This window comes from Columba livia, chromosome 1 (genome assembly GCF_036013475.1).
Source record: "Columba livia isolate bColLiv1 breed racing homer chromosome 1, bColLiv1.pat.W.v2, whole genome shotgun sequence".
NCBI lineage: Eukaryota > Metazoa > Chordata > Aves > Columbiformes > Columbidae > Columba > Columba livia.
Window position 1 is genome coordinate 207,947,989 of NC_088602.1, and position 17,877 is coordinate 207,965,865.

General features: G+C 44.0%; 1 long non-coding RNA gene across 36 annotated transcripts in view; it reads right to left on the bottom strand.

Moving 5' to 3' along the window:
* Nucleotides 1-5,155: 5,155 nt before the first annotated feature.
* The window catches only part of LOC110359891 (uncharacterized), a 134,573-nt gene continuing 121,851 nt past the window's right edge, over nucleotides 5,156-17,877 (bottom strand). For 13 of the 36 annotated variants that reach the window (XR_010469709.1, XR_010469706.1, XR_010469683.1 and 10 more), the window contains 2 exons: nucleotides 12,646-14,494; nucleotides 5,156-12,302 (listed from right to left, as the gene is read on the bottom strand). This is a non-coding gene — a long non-coding RNA (uncharacterized LOC110359891). The remainder of the gene's footprint in view (nucleotides 12,303-12,645; nucleotides 14,495-17,877) is intronic. The other 23 variants (XR_010469698.1, XR_010469694.1, XR_010469693.1 and 20 more) reach the window with 20 other exon arrangements.

The following is a 17,877-nucleotide window of genomic DNA, read 5'->3' on the forward strand; positions in this document are numbered from 1 at the left end:
GTAAGCACTATACTGGTATGGACACACAGAATAGCCTCTTGCCTGCTGAACAGCATGGAGCTGGCCCAGCTTTTATGCCTGGAACTCAAAAGCTCTGAACATTTCAAGGGGAGATGCACCTGCAGTATCTGACAGGAGCTGCTGGAAAAGGCACCACTTTGGTGAACCACCGTCAGAAAACAGGACAGGTCTCTGCAAAGAAAGCCCTTGAGGTGCTGGAGCGAGTTGAGAGAAGGGAACGGAGCTGGGGAAGGGTCTGGAGCACAAGTGTGATGGGAGCGGCTGAGGGACCTGGGGGGCTCAGCTGGAGAACAGGAGCTGAGGGGAGACCTTCTGATCTCTGAACTGCCTGAAAGGAGCTTGGAGCCAGGGGGGGTCAGGCTCTGCTCCCAGGGAACAAGTGATAGGAAAGAGGAAATGGCCTCAAGTTGCACCAGGGGAGGTTTAGATTGGATGTTAGGAAAAAATCCTTCCAGGAAAGGGTTGTTCAGCATTGGAACAGGCTGCCCAGGGCAGTGGTGGAGTCACCATCTCTGGAGGGGTTTAAAGGCATTTAGACAAGGTTCTTGGGGACATGGTTTAGTGCCAGAGTTAGGTTATGGTTGGACTCAATGAGCCTGAGGGTCTCTTCGAACTGAAACGATTCTACGGTTCAGTGGGTCGTGGGCTGCTGCGTGTTTGCTGATGTGCCGTGGAGGGCTTGGGTCAGTGGGATGCAAAGTACTTGACCCTTTTGGAAAACCGAGGGCAAAACGATGCTGGGGGCTGGTTAAATCATCACCTGTTGTTGTTTGTGACCTGCACACCCTCCCTCCTGTCAGTTCATACCAGTGATTCCTTGGAGAGCTTGGAGCCAGGGGGGGTCGGGCTCTACTTCCAAGGAACAAGTGATAGGATGAGAGGAAACGGCCTCAAGTTGCACCAGGGAGGTTTACTAATAGATTGGATATTAGGAACAATTTCTTCCTGGAAAGAGCTGTCAGGCATTGGAACAGGCTGCCCAGGGCATTGGTGGAGTCACCATCCTTGGAAGAGTTGAGCAAACGCAGAGATGAGGTTCTTAGGGACATGGTTTAGTGCCAGAGTTGGGTCAACAGTTGGATTTGAGGATCCTGAAGGTCTCTTACAACCAAAATGATTCTGTGAAAGAGTAGAGCTGTCTTGAGTGACACGTGTGAAGTGAAAAGCCCTTGCATATACAAGCAACTCAACTAAGGTTGCTTTGCTGTCATTGGATCTCATTCACCAAAGAAGATAACTAGAAATTATAACGCTTTTTAAATTTAGGATTACACAAACAAGTAAGAATTTGCTCTCCTTGCATCTTTAAATTGCTGGAAGCTTTAACAGTCTGTTTTACAGCACAGCAAAGCTCTGCCAACACAAACCTCTGCTGTTTCATACTTAGCAAAGGTCACAGCTGGACTCGGCCAACCTGCAGTAAAAGCCACACTACGCACATTTATTCTACTTGTACCTCTGCTGTCCATTACCACAATGGGAATGTGTCCTAAGGACACGACAGTTCCCTTGCAAGCAGGTTATTTTTGGCTATCCTGTTCCAGTCTTTTATAAGCATTTCATGCCTGTATGTTTCATTAACATAAGGATTAAGCTACTGCTAACTGTAGTTCTGGCCCCTGAATTTACTTGCTGTGGAAACCGAGCAATTCTCCACCATCCTCCCAAGCTCCCATTCAAAATGATCAGGGTATCTGCCCCCCGTATTCCCAATATACAATGGGGATTTCAGAGAACTCCCTACGCAGAAGTCAGACATTTCGAGATTATGACGAAAAATCACAAAAGTTTCAGATGAACGTGACAACTGAAATTTAAGATCGGTGTAGAAAAATGAATTGGTTTAATGCCTCATTAATAGAAAAAGGGTATACTGCAAGATATTTCCGAAACATATTTGTATTAAATGTTTCCCAATATACATCACCTTTCTCTCCCTCCCAGCCCACCATCAAGCACCATTTATGTTAGTCCAAAGTGGAAAGTTTGGTGGAAGAGCAGTTTTTGGCTTAGTCCAAGTGCTTATTTCATTTTAACACCATCTCATCAACTAGACAAGCTTTGCTGACCATGAAATAACTTCCCTGAACGTTGCATTTTGCAACTGCTGCAGGGTATCGAACAGAGGGATGAGGCAGGTTTGCAAGCAAATGGGTTAAGTTAGATACTGTGGTACTCGATCGGTGTTTTGAGACTGGTGCAATTTTCATAACCACCGTATGGCATCTGAATTTGGCTGTAAAAGGGAAAACTGGAGCTGAGAACATAAAAAAAATCAATAAAAGAAACCCATCATACATGCTTCTCCCTTCCTCATATATATATTTTGCAGTACAATGCAATGATTTCGTTTTCATGAAGCATTTTTCTTCCTTCTTTCCCACCTTCTTTGGTCCTTTCATCCTTTTTTTCCCAGTTCCAACAAGAACAGGACACAATCCTGTACACACAGGGACACACCAGCAACAGTGCTCATGTCTGAAAATCCCTTCAGGAGATCACACAATCCCAGAATGTCAGGGGTTGGAAGGGCCCTGGAAAGCTCATCCAGTGCAATCCCCCCATGGAGCAGGAACACCCAGATGAGGTTACACAGGAAGGTGTCCAGGCAGGTTGGAATGTCTGCACAGAAGGAGACTCCACAACCCCCCTGGGCAGCCTGGGCCAGGCTCTGCCACCCTCACTGGGAAGAAGTTTCTTCTCAAATTTTTTAAGTGGAACCTCCTGTGTTCCAGTTTGCACCCACTGCCCCTTGTCCTATCACTGGTTGTCACCGAGAAGAGCCTGGCTCCACCCTCCTGACACTCACCCTTTAAATATCTGTAACCATGAATGAGGTCACCCCTCAGTGTCCTCTTGTCCAGCTCCAGAGCCCCAGCTCCCTCAGCCTTTCCTCACACGGGAGATGCTCCACTCCCTTCAGCATCTTTGTTGCCCTGTGCTGGACTCTCTGCAGCAGTTCCCTGTCCTGCTGGAACTGAGGGGCCACAACTGGACACAATATTCCAGGTGTGGTCTCCCCAGGGCAGAGCAGAGGGGCAGGAGAACCTCTCTGACCTACTGACCACCCCCTTCTAACCCACCCCAGGTACCATTGGCCTTCCTGGCCACAAGGGCCCAGTGCTGGCTCATGGTCACCCTCCTGTCCCCAGGACCCCCAGGTCCCTTTCCCCTACACTGCTCTCTAATAGGTCATTCCCCAACTTATACTGGAACCTGTGGCTGTTTCTACCCAGACGCAAGACTCTACACTTGCCCTTGTTATATTTAATTAAATTTTTCCCTACCCAAATACTTGGCAGCTCCGTTTTTCTCACTATATGGCAGAGAGAAAATTACTATCTCCTTAGAAAGCTCTATATAGCATAAACATAGAAAATCACTGCAGCTTAAAAACCTCTTACCTTTCAATGGAAATAATGAAATCTTTAATAATCTCCTACAGCTGCTTTGGTGTGATCGCTTTGTATTACTTTGCAATCGATTCTTAGCTTTGTGCTAACAAGTTTCCTTTAGCTGTAAAGCAGTCTGGACATTTAGATCCTACCTTGACGAGCACAGGACAAGCAGCTAAACTCCAAATAGATCGATCTGCTCGTTCCAAGAGCTTTGCACAAAAAATCATTTAAGCAGCGGTCTGTATGGGAGCTACTTAAGCAGTGGATGTGCTTAAAACACACCAATTACTTGTGAGCCACATTTCCAGAGGGCAATACTTTATTCTGTAGCGTTTTTAACCTCGACAAGAACACCTGTCAAACCTCCTAAAATAACATATGGGCAGGTGTCAGCTCTCTGCATCACACTGCAAAAAATATGCTGCCAGCCATTCTACATTTTCAATGTTTTAATCATTTTTATATTATATTAATGGGTAACGTAGTCTTTTATACTGAACACAGAACTACCCACTTCTGAGAGCTTAATAAAGACAAATCACGAGGGTGGGTTTCACAAACAGATGGAAGTCAGAGGTTAGAAAGAGACAATGTACTTTTCACATAAAGTCTCTTTTTGTTTGTGATTATCTGATCCCTTCTTAGCTAAATAAAGTAATGGGAGCATATATGGATAAAAAAAGAAGGAGGCAAAAGAAAGTTACATTTGCTGCCAACAATCAAGTAAAATCTTAGAAATGCCTCGTAACACCCAAAGCTACTCCTGTTGATTCCAGTCTGGGGCTGGTTTTCAGTTTCCCCACACAGAATAGTGAGGAAAAGTGGGATATTGCTGTTTTCACCTGTACATCCAGGAAAATATCCCCTGCTACACGGATGCCTTGCTGTGGGTTGGTTTGTGACTAGCTCCCCAAAAGCTGGATGTAGTGAGACAAGCTGGTGAAGAGGGCGACTTTCAGGAATTATCTTCATGGATGAGGAGATCCTGCGGCAGCAGGGGACGCAGCGCTTGGACTCGCCCGGCTCCGGCTTGGCGTGTTTCTCTGATGAGCTGAACTTGCAGAGAAAACTTCTTGGATATTATAACATCCTTGGGAAGATGACTCAGGTTTTTTGTGGTTTACACCATTAAGAGTGTAAGGGAGGAGAACGCAAAGAACTCTGAGGCTGGCAATAGAATCTTTCCCAAGATCTCGCTTTCAGCACGTTCGGAGCACGGTAACTGGAGAGTGGAAAGCTTCCTGCTGCTGACTTCCTCATACCTCACAGCCAGGCAACAACAAATACCTCACACCTCACAGGGCAACAAAGATGCTGAAGGGAGTGGAGCATCTCCCGTGTGAGGAAAGGCTGAGGGAGCTGGGGCTCTGGAGCTGGACAAGAGGAGACTGAGGGGTGACCTCATTCATGTTTACAGATATATAAAGTGTGAGTGTCATGAGGATGGAGCCAGGCTCTTCTCGGTGACAACCAACGGTAGGACAAGGGGTAATGGGTTTAAACTGGAACACAAAAGGTTCCACTTAAATTTGAGAAGAAACTTCTCAGTGAGGGTGGCAGAGCCTGGCCCAGGCTGCCCAGGGAGGTTGTGGAGTCTCCTTCTGTGCAGACATTCCAACCCGCCTGGACACCTTCCTGTGTAACCTCATCTGGGTGTTCCTGCTCCATGGGGGGATTGCACTGGATGAGCTTTCCAGGTCCCTTCCAACCCCTGACATTCTGTGACTCTGGGATCATTAAGCCAACAAGGTATTTTTATTTCTTTTATCTGAAGTCCATACTGATTCATTGAGAAAACCACTTCCCTTTATCTCTACTCTCAGTACTGTATGGGTTTCCAAGCCACTCTGAGTATCTTCTTTACACAGATGACCTAAATCAAGACCTCACGTTATATATTTTACATGCTCTACTAGAGATCCTATTATTCTTCTAGGAAAAATCTCCAGCTATATGAAACACTAGAGTTTAAGCGTGTACAATCTCTGGGTTCAGCAATTCCATTCACTAAAATAACACACTTTATTTTTCAGTCCTAGATAATACCACAAAAGGTTCTCTTTGCAGCCTCTTGTGTAAAATTCGCAAGGAGCAATTCCCCAATCACTATAACCGATTTCAAATGGTGCTAGAAAATATTATTGACTCTGAACACCAAAAGAAATCAGTCATCCTCTAAAGGGGTTACTGAGATCTGCAAGGACGAAGAGTTAGGAGCTGGACGGTATTTTACACTGGAAGATCCCCAAATACTTCGTAAGTGTTGATTAGTGACCTCTGTGGCATCATTCACGAACAAAATGTTATGTTATTAAAACGCCTGTGAGAAGACAATGATTTAGAAGGTGAAAACTATCAGAATCAATCAACAGCTACACACATCTTTTAATATGGTAAAGCCAACCTTAAAGCGCTTCAAGCTTTCCACATTTCAGTAGCCTTGGCCAACGTGACCTACCACGCATGGTCCAATCTCAGAGACGCTGGTGTTGGTCATTTCCATGAATGACCAACTACTTCCATGAATGACCAAACTATCAACCTACAACCTGAACATTGGGAAGCTGTCACACAAAATAAATCTGCATATTAGGATCGGCCAAACATGAATAAGCAAACACACAGCGGGGATGCAAACAGCACCTACAGCTCCCAGTGCTTAAATTCAAAATCATCTGCTGTCAATTCCGTTGCATGTCTTGGATGATACATGGACGAGGTATTTACAAGGGCAGTAAAGAACCAACAAAAATGTATCTATGTAAGGCTGAAACATGCTTGATATTGAATATGAAGCAGAGCAAATTAAGTTCCTTATTCCTCACCATGTTGTACAAATTAGTTGTTCATAATAGATTTGCTAGTTGGTGCATTAACTTCCATGTCTTGAAAACAGTGTTGCAATTCTGTATTACACTGATTTTGCATTGTTTGTGTGTTATAAGCCCTTGTGTTCTCAGAGCTCTTGTTCACCACCTACAAATACTACAAACATGCCACTGCCCAGCAGATTTACAGCAGAAATCACACATTATATGGCTCTCCCAAGGGTCATCTGGCCCACAGACCCTGCAGTCCAAACCTAACGAGGGACTTTGTTTGGTGCTGGAACTAATTGCAACAGCAGATGCGCAAAAGGAAGATCTGCACCTTCTCTTCCTCTCCATGGAGGTTTCCGAGGATCCGTTTCACTGAGGACAGCAGCCATTCTTCCTCCAAGAACACTGATTTCAAATGGTGCTAGACAATGAATAGTTAAATCTAAACCACCATATGAAACCAGCTTCCTGAGGGAGCTTGTTTCTCGCTGAGATGACATTCCTGCAACAATAAACTGGAAATGCTGCAGAAGAATATCTATCCATGTTGGTTTTATCTTTTCCCTATTAAATAGATGATACTTTTAAAAATTCTCACCCTTGATTTGAGTCACCAAATGTGCATTTCTGTTTTCCATTACAGTGCTACCAACAGAATTGCTTACAGCAGCGTCGCTCTGAAGAATTTAGTTAATCAAAGCTTGGACAACATGTACAAGGGTTTAACCAGGAACCGTCCTACTTTTGATCCTGTCTTCTATTCACACATTGCATCTGCTGAGGTCTGCTCCCAAATCAGCGAGGAAAGGTGCCGCAAACTCCCTCTAGTGACAGCAAAAAAAGGCCTCCTGCAAGATGCTAACATCTTATTTTTAACAGCAGTAGCACAAGTATTAATACCACTATGTGACAGAAGCTACATATTAATGCCTAAATGGTGAATATTCATTCAAAAAGTCAGGTGGATCATGGGAAACCTGTCTGCCAGCTCTCGCTGAGGTGGTATTTGCAATGTTAAGAGAAAAGGAATGTGCCCAAACTGAAGGACTGAATTAATTACAGACTATTCAGATCTTACCACCTGGTCCCAGCGCTACTTCTAAGAAGTCTGACACGGGTTTTTTTTCCTGGAAGTCTGGCTACCGAAGTGTTCTCTAGACAATTTATTCCCTTCAAACAGATGTATTTTTCTTTTTAACCTGTCTGCAACTCCTCATCTCAGCTGGCAGGACAAACGTATCCCAATCACATCGGCAGAATAACGTCGAGCAAGCTGGAGTGTTTGCACAGACTACAGGGCTCAGCCACGTTCTGGGAAGTTCTCAATGGGTACATCACAGCCTTTCAGCAAGAACAAATTACCCGAAGCATAACAAGCAAGATGCAATAAGACAGCATGTCCCACATGGGCGTAAAACAACATTATTTTAAGGAAAGCGACCAAACGGAGCGGGCTGGGCGTCTGAAAACGGGCAGTTGCTGCGGTTACTGAAAGAGCTCTATCTATGCCAGGCCTCATCAGCGTTGTGATTTATTATACAGATCTTCTGTCCAGAACAGTGTGAGGAGCTGAGCAGTCAGGAACAGCAGGATGGGGATGTGCTGGAGTCAGAATTCTGGCTGGGAATCTCCCATGCAGGTTCAAGAAATGCTGATGCTTCAGCACGGCTAAAACAAAGCAGTTTTAAAATGTGGGCAGGACTGAACAGTTTCCTCAAGGCATGAAAAAGCCTCCAAGTTTGCCGTGCTGCAATGTAACTCAGGAAGAGTGAAGCATCTTGCTTTTTCCTTCCTGCAGTTTAATACACCCAGCGAGCACTGTACCTGCCTCTGCAAGTCCTGTGAAAACTCACTGCAGTGGCTTAGAACCATCAACAAACATGGACCCACCTGTAGTTTACTGAGGACAGCCAAATAGTCTCAAAACTCCTCTTCAGGGGGCAGCAAACCATGTCAAAAACTTAACTGATTAATTACATCTGTTTCTAAGGTTTAATCCCCTCTAGAGATGCATCCCTCTCTTCATTTACCACAATGCCACGCAAAACAACCGGCTTAGACTAGAAACTGAACTTGTAGATGGCTGAAGACAGAGAAATCTGAAATAACTGTGGACAGTTCCCACAAGGGTATCTGTCAACAGCACAGCTAACACGCTCCTCTCCAAGAAAATCTTCATGAGAAAGTCCATCTGCGAAATGAGAAAAGCAACAACACTTCACAATCATTGTTTTCCCTGGACAAGGCACAGCTAAACTGTGCTATAGCATCTTTCCCTATACATTTGTGATATACATGGGATTAAAAGCTGAGCTCAAGTTGTGGGGTTCTGACTTTATTTACCATTAGCCCCAGAACGGGTTTGGACCACAGCATCTCCATCTGACTATCCGGAAAGCAAATTCTTCATTTAATATCATTTGCACTTTTAAAGAAAGCATCTTTCAGAACTTGCAATGACTCTGCATGTTTCTAGAACACAGATAATGAGAAACACTCTCGTTAGGGCTGTAGACTGTCATGTCTAAATCGCAAAAACAAATGAACTGCAGATAGAGAGCTACTGTACCTCTCCGAGGCGCCTCCTTCCAATTAGGTCCTGTAAGCTTTAAAACATTTTCAGATCTTGGACTATTCTGTCCTTCCTAGATTTAATGACAAGAAAAGCTGAGAGCAATTTTCTCGTTTAACTGGAAAGGAAGAGGAGGAACAGAGGAAATAACATCTTTACCTACCAGAAAAGCAAGAACTTGGGAATATATAGAGCAAACCCAGAATTCACAGACTCGGATAAAAATTTTAGACAGAAGAGTTTCTGATTATGTTTTTGTTTCTGCAGCTATAACCCAACACTGTTTGCTAATCTTCCAGAGGAAATTACAAGAATGACATTTATAAGAATGACATGTCAGTGACTTAAGCCTTGATATCGAATACTTGTAATTCACGTGATTTTATTTGACATCAACAGGATTACTTATATGACTAAAGCTTTATCTGCAATTAAGCCACTGCAAGATTAGAGTTTACAATGGCTTTGTTTTGCTGTTGAATAATTCTAGTGATTTATAGGAGGTTCAGCTGCGTTGGGACACCTGTCAGGTAACCCCCTCTCTTCCAGTGATGAATTCCTGCAGTCAAACACTCAGAGTAACACGTGAACTATGATCCCATCTTTGACTGTAAACGATGACTGTGGGCACTTCATCACATTCATCAAGGATAATGAGAGAGAACAGCTACCGAGAAGAACTTGGAAAGACCTCCAGCTGGATTAATGACACTGTGCAGGAAATTTGCAAAAAAAATAAGTCTTACTGCTTCCTTTCCATGCTCTGCCATATCAGGAGCTGTGTAAATGGATTTTGTTAGAGCTTTACTTATGACAGCTTTACAATCCATCTACAACAGGCTGGAAGATCCAGTCAGTCTGTAATTTGCAGACAATAGCCTGTGAGTACGTTATGTCTGAAAAACTGCTCAGCTTACTGTAACTTTTTAAATTCCTATTTTTTTTAATAAAACATGGAGCCAAGGGAAGATGACACACTGACAATTCTTCTGTTCGCAGAACGGCTGTAGCACGGGAAGCGATTGTGTGAACTTCCTACTTATCTTGTGTTTTATTTATGAGCTGTTGCAGGTATCCTATAGCAGAATCACAGAATGTCAGGGGTTGGAAAAGACCTGGAAAGCTCATCCAGTGCAATCCCCCCATGGAGCAGGAACACCCAGATGAGGTTACACAGGAAGGTGTCCAGGCGGGTTTGAATGTCTGCACAGAAGGAGACTCCACAACCCCCCTGGGCAGCCTGGGCCAGGCTCTGCCACCCTCACCAGGAAGAAGTTTCTTCTCAAATTTAAGTGGAACCTCCTGTGTTCCAGTTTGCACCCACTGCCCCTTGTCCTATCATTGGTTGTCACCAAGAAGAGCCTGGCTCCATCCTCCTGACACTCACCCTTTATATATTTATAAACATTAATAAGATCACCTCTCAGTCTCCTCTAGCTCCAGAGCCCCAGCTCCCTCAGCCTTTCCTCACACGGGAGATGCTCCACTCCCTTCAGCATCTTTGTTGCCCTGCGCTGGACTCTCTCCAGCAGTTCCCTGTCCTGCTGGAACTGAGGGGCCACAGCTGGACACAATATTCCAGGTGTGGTCTCCCCAGGGCAGAGCAGAGGGGCAGGAGAACCTCTCTGACCTACTGACCACCCCCTTCTAACCCACCCCAGGTACCATTGGCCTTCCTGGCCACAAGGGCCCAGTGCTGGCTCATGGTCACCCTGCTGTCCCCAGGACCCCCAGGTCCCTTTCCCCTACACTGCTCTCTAATAGGTCATTCCCCAACTGGAACCTGGGGCTGTTCCTACCCGAACACAATACTCAACACCTTCCCTTGTTATATTTCACTAAATTTTTCCTACCCAAGCGCTTGGCAGCTCCGTTTTTTCTCGTTATATGACACTCACACTCACCCTTTACGTATTTATAAACATTAATGAGGTACGGAATGATGAAGATTGAGAAACTGCCTGTCAGCTGAAAAACCAATTAATACTAACTGCAGCGAGAAAGAACTGCCTACCAGGATAGAAACTGAGGCTGTGAGGTCAGTTACAGATGTCTTTAAGGGATTCTTTTGTTTTGGTCATTTTCAACTTAAACCACAGCTATTTGGGAAAAGCTGCTTCATCTTTTCTTTTTCTGCACCATCAATCCCCCGGCGTTTTCACCACCAGCTTAATGAATTCCAACTATCAAAAGAGCTCATCCGCTATGTAATTTGTCTTTTTTTGTTCCCTTTGCTAAACAAGCAGGAAAAATGTTTTTAATTTGCAAGGCTGAATAAATACCTACTGCGTTTGCCAAGACTTTATTGACATTCGTAGCTGTCCACAAAGCTGACTGACTTCTCACAGAGATGGTTTGATGTCCTCAGGAATAAAACCTGCCCAAGATGTTAACCTTTCTCAATAAAATAAAATCAAATGAAAAGCAGCAGTTCACTAAGTATTACCGGGGTTAGTGAAACCCATTCATCCAGGATACGGTCCCAGAGCGGATTTTTGTTGATAGAAAGCTCATTTAACATTGGGACACCCACCAGCGCTCGCTGCTGCTTCTTGATGCTGCAGTTCACGTCACCTTCAGCTGTACCGCTATGACTCTCATAAAGCAAGTTCAGCCAAACGATTCTAATTCAAAATGTGTTTTCGGTCATCTGGTTTTCCACGCGGTCAGGAAAGAGATGGCCCCGCATTGCTGCTGAGCTGGAAATGAACGGCTGGGGTTAGGCAGAAACTTATTAAGCTGGTACTAGCGAAAGACACGAACTGTGGAATTACGCCTTGGACGGCATCGAATCCCATCTCCCCTGCTCAGCTGGTCACGAGGAGTTGAGATGAGTTTTTGCCTGCAACGAAACACAGTTCTTGAACTTCCACAAGAAAATCAATACACCAAACTTCGAGGCTCTCACTTTGGTTTGACTGGTTTTTTATCAAAGGTCCAGCTTTCCCCGTTGGCCGGCTGCCTGCATTTTTCCATTTAAAATTTGATTGTGTTACCTTAAAATCGCAAGAAATAAACTCTGCACAGCTAGAATTTAATATGGGCAGAAGGTCTGCACAGGCTTGACATAAAGAGGTAAGAAGAAAAAGCATTTGGGTCTTCTGGGGGGAAATTAATGTCTTGACAAATGGTTACTGTCCAAATTTCCTACACTGGTGACAGTATTTCACATATCTCACTTTCCTTCCTGTACTGTAAAGCGCTACCAAATAAGCTGGTAATCTGAGCAACACTCCTGAGGAACAACCAAATGGTCCTTGAATAAAGATCAACATTTCCCACTAATGAAATATCTCTGTTATTTAACACATTTACCTTTTTAATTTCAGAAGCTTCTAACATGGAAAGGTCTGACGGCTACAAGGTATTTACAATACCTGCTGATGCCAAGGAGCGATGCAGATGTGCTACACCTCAGAAAAAACAGCCTTCATGTACAATTTTCTCCGTGTATTTCTGGAACAATTCGTTATTGACAGGTTTGTCCTCGATCTGGAAGAAAAAACACCAGAAGCTGTTTGAATTAGTCTCTTTGTGTCGTTCTTCAAAGAGATCAATTAAAATGCAACTTCATGATCGCCCTTTTCTTTCTCCAGCCTCTCCCAAAGCTTCTAGTCAAGGTACCGGCTCCTCAAAATCAAAGTTTACCACTAACCCCACCACTAGAATACAGGTATCACGTTCCCTATGGAAGGAGTAATTGATTAGGGCTTGTTCCCTATGGAAGGAGTAATTGATTAGGGCTTCAAAATTCAGTGAAAGAAATCGCTGCCTCTGTGTTATACAGATGTGCGTAGACACGCTTTGTAAGGTGTATCTAAATCAATCTACAAACCTCCTGCTGGATTATCTTGAGTCCCAGTCCACCCACACCAGGGGAAATAATTCTTTGTGGAGGAAGGGTCTGTAAATAGCAGGTGCCAGAGAATCACCTACTGCGTAGAGCGACATCCTTGACGTACAAGTTGTCTCCGATTTACGCTGAATTCTGTTCTGAAACCTCTTCAGGCTGATTTGGGGGATTATTGGGAAACAGAAATCCTAAAAATACAAAAGCTTATCAAGCCGGGGGAAAAACAGTAAGATGTTTGTGTGACAAAGGCTTTGGTGTATGAATTATGCATTACCAAAAACTGACTGCAATTCATACGGGAGGAGGGAGGTTTCTGTGCATCCAAATTCAAGCACAACGGGCACACGCTGCACTGCAGGGAATTACATGGAGTCCTGTAAAAACATCACCAATTCGAGTACCTTATTCTCCTTTTTGCCTGAGTATTATTACATAGATTTGCATTATTTGTGAGAATTTGAGGCACAGAACACTGCAACAACCTGTTAACCCCTTGAAATCAGAAGTTCAGAAAAGGCTACTGAAATGGGAAGGAAACAGGAATAGTCTGGTTCCAGCCTATTTCTGTCCGTGTTCCCACCCTGTGCCCATCACCATAGCAGCTGACTGTTCCTCCTCAGACAGCGATCTTGGGGGTGACAGAGCCTGGAAAATACGTGTTTTCTTTTCTTCCCCAAGGGCACCATGATTTGCTGGATAAAAGCGGCAGATGTTCTACTTTAGAAACTGTCCAGGGCAACCATAATGAACAACGTAATACCCTGTTGTTTTCTTTACGCTCTGAATACATTTTTTCATTCCCACTGCCGGCTTAAAAAAATCTCACTGGGATCTGGGAGAAAACCAATGACCATTAGGGAAAAGAAGAGAGAAAAGATTTCTTCAGCTTCAAATATTTCTTCTGACTTAAAGCTTTTGGAATCTGAAGAGCGAAGAGCATCATTTTTAGAAACCACCCTGGCAACGTAGCTGTTACATAAATTTCAATAGAAACGCTAATCCCAGCGCTGAACAGAAATGCCCCTGACATGAAGCGCTCGGAACCCACACCTATTGTTTATATTCCTGTGCATCACTTATGTCTCTGGGCTCTTAAAACCAGGCGTTTGGGGCTTTTTTGCCCTTCTGCTTATCTTCAGTGCTGGATTAATTTACATTGCTGCACAAATGATCATGTTAAAGGAGGAAAGGTGACCTGGAAAGAAGTGCCATTGCATAGCTTTTAAAAATAACAATATACACACATGAAAACTTATTTTTCTCCTCTTTTTCCTGCTATAACACCAACTCAAAATCTGATTACTTCGAAAGACTCCACGATTACTGAAAAGAAGTGACATTAAAATCATCACGTAGAAAGAAAGACAGTAATTAAGAGCGCTAAGAAACTCAATCAGACCGCTCCAAGTGTGATTGTTTCTAATCCCAACTGAATTCCCACGCCTGACAAACAGACTGCGGAGGATCTTTAAACTGAAAACAACTCCTCCCAGCATGTATGACACTGCAAAAAACCCCAAACCCAAGCCAGAAATACTTTCAGAGCAAAACAAATCACCTTTGAACCATCCTTTGTTAGGCTGAAAAAGCAAACAATCAGAAATCGATTTCCACTTCCTACATACTGGTGCTGCACAGCGACAAACAATATATGCCAGATATATTTACATGATATTCTTCACAGCAGGAAATAGAACCAAAGCAGAGAACGTATTCAACCAATTTACTGAAAATGGAAATAATTTACCTGTTAGTTTGTTTGTATTATAAACAGGTTTTCAAAATCAACACCTTCTTTTGCATATGCGAGGCGCTCTCATGAGATCATCACCTGGAATTTATAAAATAGTTTATTTAAATACATGTTTGCATTTCCATTTTAGCTTCCCCTCATGAAAGAAGAAGAAGTTCACACCGCTACGGTACATTTTTACCAGTTTGGTTCCATTTCACATCACCTCGTTTTATATAGAACGAAAGAATGTTACAGAAGCGCAGCTGGTTGACACTTGCCCCACGGCAGCTCCCCTGGGTCTGTGTCCCAAAGCCACCAAGCAGCTCAGACCCTCCAGGAACTGCCCATCTCCTCAACCAGAAGAAAAACAACCACCTGGCGTGATGCATTCTCCTCCATTTCTGCGTATTTTTGGCTGTGTCACATAATTAAAGAGCTTGTTTCTTCTGGCTTTGAAGTGAGAGGGATGACAGGTCTACCTGAAGATTTTAGGGACTCATCAGTGGTCTGAAAGTTGCGCTAAAGACTGGAAGGGGCAGGAGATGAGAAGGATATTCACTGTGCATTGAACAGGGATGCGTCCAGCTCTGGAGCCCTCAGCACAGGACACACAGGGACCTGCTGGAGAGGGGCCAGAAGAGCCACAGGAATGACCCGAGGCTGGAACAGCTCTGCTGGGAGGACAGGCTGAGAGAGCTGGGGTGTTCAGCTGGAGAAGAGAAGCTCCGGGGAGACCTTATTGTGGCCTTTCAGTGCTTAAAAAGGGCCTGTAAGAAAGATGGGGACAGACTTTTTAGAAGGGTCTGTTGTGATAGAACAAGGAGTGATGATTTTAAGCTGAAGGAGGGGAGATTCAGGCTGAACATAAGAAATCATTTACACTGAGGGTGGTGAGAGCCTGGCCCAGGTTGGCCAGAGAGGTGGTGGATGAACCATCCCTGGAGACATCCCAGGCCAGGCTGGATGGGGCTCTGAGCAACCTGAGCTGGTGAAGATGTCCCTGCTCATGGTGGGACTGGATGAGCTTTGAAGGTCCCTTCCAACCCAAACCATTCTAGGATTTGATGATTCCACCATATGGATCAACCAGCAAACATCTGTCAGTGCTGCAATTGATGACACCCACCCACAGCCTTGAATATTTTCTGGTCCTTACTCCTCAACCCTTTGGACTACTCATGTTCATGTTATTTGACTACTGTTACAGGACGAAACACATCATCAGGATAAAAACAGACATTGTGTTTCAATAATAAACACTGATGTTGGCACATGCCATGAAAATTACAGAATTAATTAGAGGACCACAACATAACGCTCCACATATTAAACACAGCCAAGCAAGAGATGGCGAGAAGCGGCTGCTGGATTATGGAAATAACTTTGTTTTGTGGAGTGGTTTTGGCTTTGATTTGCTACAGCTATTGAACAACTTGAGCCGCATTAGAAAAATACGTCCCTATCTATCAGAAAAACATTAACATGAATATATATCCAACTTACTTGTGATCTTATTAGTCTCTTCTCTGTAACTGGTTCCATCTTATGAAGCTATAAGTAAAGCCAGTATCTCATAATTTCAGCATTAAACTAAGGAAGGCCCAAGTTCTGTTTCTAGTCTGATTTTCTTTGGGACCCAAAAACTCTGTGTAGATTCTGTAGTTACGCAGGTATTTACCTTCCCAGTGATCCCCAGGGGAGGCACTGTAAGGCTACTGTAGCAGGACAGAGTCTCTATCATGGACCAAGTTACACTGATTTAGGAGCTTCAAATAAAACAGAATAAAAGGAGTTTGGTTTCTAGTTTACTGCCCGAGGGAAGGAAAAGCAAAGCAACATAAAAAAAAAGAGGTAGCGTAATAGTGAGACAATAAAACGTGATGTAAAGGCAGATTAACAGCCTGATGGGCTATCTACTCCAGGCATCGTATGAAGGTATAGCTTTAAAATAGAGGATTAAATTAAAAGGTATTTTTGTGGCATTTACAGAGGGTCAGCAGCTCCTTTCTGTTGAAACTGCGCTGAGCTGCAGCTGATCGCTATCAACTCACATGTGTGCAAGTCCAGGCCCCTCAGTTCCAGCAGGACAGGGAACTGCTGGAGAGAGTCCAGTGCAGGGCAACAAAGATGCTGAAGGGAGTGGAGCATCTCCCGTGTGAGGAAAGGCTGAGGGAGCTGGGGCTCTGGAGCTGGACAAGAGGACACTGAGGGGTGACCTCATTCATGTTTACAGATATATAAAGGGTGAGTGTCACGAGGATGGAGCCAGGCTCTTCTCGGTGACAACCAGTGATAGGACAAGGGGTAATGGGTTCAAACTGGAACACAAGAGGTTCCACTTAAATTTGAGAAGAAACTTGTTCCTGGTGAGGGTGGCAGAGCCTGGCCCAGGCTGCCCAGGGGGGTTGTGGAGTCTCCTTCTCTGCAGACATTCCAACCCGCCTGGACACCTTCCTGTGTAACCTCATCTGGGTGTTCCTGCTCCATGGGGGGATTGCACTGGATGAGCTTTCCAGGTCCCTTCCAATCCCTGACACTCTGGGATTCTGTGAAATATCTCAGGAGAGAAATATTAATAAAATGATGCAGAGAGAAGCAGATCTGGAACTTGACTGCCCAGAGGCAGCAGTCAAATACATGTTCGGAGACGAAACCTGGAAGATAAACAATGCAGAACGTGCACGGAGAGAATGTAATTGTGTACATTAAGAATATGATTAAGAAAGATCACATCCACGTCCTGTCAGGATGGAATCTTGAGCTGGACAACAGGATTAATGGCTTTGAATGTGTGGCCAGTGGAAAAAGGTAAGGATGAAGAACTACTGCTAATATTTGGATAAGAATAAGCAACTAGAAACTCCCAAGTTTCCAATGAATTCAAGAGGCAGACGCCAGCCTGGAAGAGGCGTAGGACAGAATCACAGAGAACTGAAATTACCAATGAGCAGTGGAACTGCTTAATTCTAAAAATGTGGCCATTACTAGCCTAAGGCAAACTAAAACCAAAGGAACCCTAAAGATTTAATGAAGAAGAGAGTTAGCTCTTGATTCTGCTGGCATTTGAGCTCTCCTATTTGTAACAGAAATGATTAAATTAATTCATCAATTAGTAAATGAGTTCAGTTAGTTCACAGCATGTAATTAATTTATTCTACTCTGTTAACAGCCACATCCTCATGACACTTTGTGATATTTTGCAAATTCAATTTAATTTGTTAGACAGGAAAGAGGGGAACCTGAAGGCAGAAATAAAAACTGAACAAAAGACTGATGCAAAACTTACTGAGATAACACACAAGAGAAATATAACAGCAAGTATTGGCCAGCAAGGTCTGTTCCCTGCTCAGCAGCGCTGCCCATTAACTGTTCCATGGTCTGAGATGACATGTGCACAAAGTGGCAGCTGTCAGCCCATGGTGATGTCCCCACACTCATTTCCCTCCAGTTGGGTTGGGTTTTCATTTTGTGCTCCCCCT